This window comes from Polistes canadensis, unplaced genomic scaffold, assembly GCF_001313835.1.
Source record: "Polistes canadensis isolate GaletaPanama2010 unplaced genomic scaffold, ASM131383v1 scaffold_137, whole genome shotgun sequence".
Classification (NCBI taxonomy): Eukaryota; Metazoa; Arthropoda; class Insecta; order Hymenoptera; family Vespidae; genus Polistes; species Polistes canadensis.
In genome coordinates, this window is record NW_014569684.1 from 398,719 (window position 1) to 401,990 (window position 3,272).

The following is a 3,272-nucleotide window of genomic DNA, read 5'->3' on the forward strand; positions in this document are numbered from 1 at the left end:
AAATCTTGACAACCGACTTTAGAAAAAGCGTTTTGAGAAAAACGCGTTTAAAGATTTGAGTGTTGGTATAAGAGCCATTAAAGAGTGGAACTTCCCAAGACTCTATCTTTAAAACTACTACTCCTATCGACTTCAAAATTGAATAAAATATTCTAGATGAGCTGTAGAATTTAAAAAGATAAAAAAAAAATTGTTTTGAAAGTCCCAAAACCATGTAACCCCTTAAACACGAACTGTCTCGACATTTCCTGTTCGATTTAAATATTGGAATATGTTTCGAGTCATCGTTAATTTTTCTTCTTTTACATTTCATTATTTCCTGAGATTTCTTTATTTTATATTCTTATTAAATTTTCGTGGAACCCCCCTCTTGTTCGTGTAGAGGTTGAATTGAAGGCCAATATTTTCGTCCTTATGTATTTCACTCGTCGTTTAAACCTCAAGTAATAAATATATGTTCTTCTCGCGTAGTTGTAACCCGAATTATACCCTCTCGAATTACATCGCCGAGAAGAAGGTGGAAGCCACGTTACGAGACCGCAAATTCTCAGGCGTATTGTATATTCCCGTGGTCTCTCGTCCTGATCGGACTACGGTTTGAATATACACTGTATTTATATGCGTATATAGATATATTCGTTGGAAATTTCGGAACGTTTATTTTCGAGAATATTGGAAACGTTCAAGAGAACAAAATAATGATAGTCAAAGTTTGTATTATCTATGATCATTTTCCCCCTTCCGTCCTATATAAATGCAAATATTATTTTATAATATCAGTAAAATGTTATATCAAAGCGAATTAATCTTTTACCTTTGATTTCAAAAAAAAATTCGTATTAATTTACCTTTCCGCTGATGGAAGTAAAAAGAAAAAGTAATCAAATCTGGTCGTTTTACTCGAGTTCATTTTAATCTTTCGAAATTGCATTTCTTTTAAAATAATAGATGAATTTAGATAATGCGTCTGAGTAATGTTAATATCATTGATAATTTAAATTTCAGATAATAAATATATATTGTAAGAATGTGGGTTAAAAAGTTGTTGAAGTTACACCTACGTATATCATAGTGTACGTATAAACACGAGTATCAATTGTATTATAGTTTGAGTCGTTTATGGGTGCTGCCAATGACGTAACACTGACGCATTATATTAGTTGGCCAGATTTGTAGGTAGGTTGTCTGGCCGATGGCCTTTCGACCTGATAACATCCTCCTAATAGTTTTCTCTTCTCTAGGCTCACTGGCCCGATATAGTTGGACGCAGTTGCACGATCTTCTAATAAACGCGTCTCTACGTTATTACCAGAATTCTAATTCCAAGCTCATTTATAGTGGAAGTCTCGTTTGGTGTGAGGTAGAAAGAAAGAATTTTTCGTATTAAATTTATCAACTGTTATATTAGATAATATTTCATACCAATGGATATTTTTGTAATTTTTCTTTTCTTTTTTTCTTTTTTCAGAAAATTTCAAACAAAAGTTGTATTATTTAGTTTTGATGGGTGGGGCGCGAACAAACATAACAACATTCTTCAATGCATTTTCTAAATAAATATTATTCTACAAATATATATATCCTTATAATTTTCATAAAACATAGTATTTTATTTCGCGTCAAATTAAATCCAATTATAACCTTTGTTTGAAGCTTTAACATTTAAACAAAAAGATATGTTGTCATTGAGATATTCGAGAGTATGAATTAAATCAAATATTCACACTTTGTGTATTATTAAAAATATAAATTTATTTGAAAATTCTAATATATATATATATATTCTGTCTTATTAAAAAAGTAATTGATGGTCTTTGTTTTTTTTACGAGCTATCGACGAAACCAACATCGTAAATAAAGTCAGAATTCTTGAATAAGGTCGATGGTGGGTGGACGAGCAAACTTGGAGGACACAAAAAAAGGGACAGAGAGAGGGAGAAGGTGCAGGGGAGGGTGCAGGGGAGGGTGCAGGGGAGGAGGGTAGAAACGGTTACGATCGCGTGTAAAGGGCGGTGACACACGGTCTTGCTGGTCAACGACATTCGCGACGTACTCTGGTGTGCTTTACGATTGCATTACATCGCAGTCTGCTGTAGTCCCTTTAACCCTAAACCCATGGCGTGCTATCCCTCCAACGTGATCCTTTTACGAGTTTCAGCAACGGTCACGGAATTTATCGACCACGTTCTTTCCTATCTCTTTTTTTAACTCCCACTATTATTTTTCCTTCCTTTCTTCCATCCTTCCTTCCTCCGTTACAATATTTATTTAAATTCATTTTTCAATTAATATTTTATATCCCCCGTGTGTAAATATATATTTAAATTAATAAAATACTATAATATTGTATAATGTATCATATATTTAAATATTTGATTATTCATTTCATTAAAGTTCCAATTTAAAATTCCATTTAACTCGAATGAGGAAAACCTAATCTATGATTTGAGTGATAAAGAGGTTCTCCCATGAATGCAAACCCACTACCCAAATATGGGTAACTTGATCCAAACTCTTACATTCTATCTACTTGTCATATTTCAATCAGAATAATTGAAAATCATCATCGTTAGTTAGTTCGATCGAGGATGCCAGAGCTGTCTCTTGGGGGAGGATGAAAAATCGATTATAAGAAATTTGAAAATTTCCGATAATCGCGAGTTTCTACATTAATTCGCACCTGGATAAGCGATTTTTTCTCTCGAATTCAAGAGGGAACGAGTGGGAATATTGAGAAAGAGGAAAGGAAAGGAAGCAACTCTTGCTTGCATCGACCATTCTTCTTCTTATTCTTTTTATCCCCGTCTACTTTTTTTACTGCTGAGCTCGTAATACGAAATTGTGATCCTTTCGAGGATTTAGAGTAAAAGAAAAGTAAAAAGAGAGTGTAAGAGAGAGAAAGAGAGAGTGTGAGAGTGAGAGAGGAGAGGTTTTTATCGTTTCATTGGCAATTGACAGATCGCAGAAAGTTGGCACAAGGGCCAAGTAAGTACTCGATACCCTTGTATCTCTTTGTCTTCGATAGAAGAGAAAGAGAAAATTGAAGATATAGAGAAAGAAGAGAATATATATATATATAATATATAAAGGTACCTTTCGTAATGAGTTTCGTCTGACTCGACACGAGATCACACTTTCCTTCTTTCCTTTCAGCTACTTCGTCCCAACCATTTCATCCTTTTTATGTTTTATCCTTTCTCTCTTACACACTCCAATCCCTTTCTTCCATTTTTTTTCTTTTTCTTTTTTATTCCGTCTAATATATATATTTT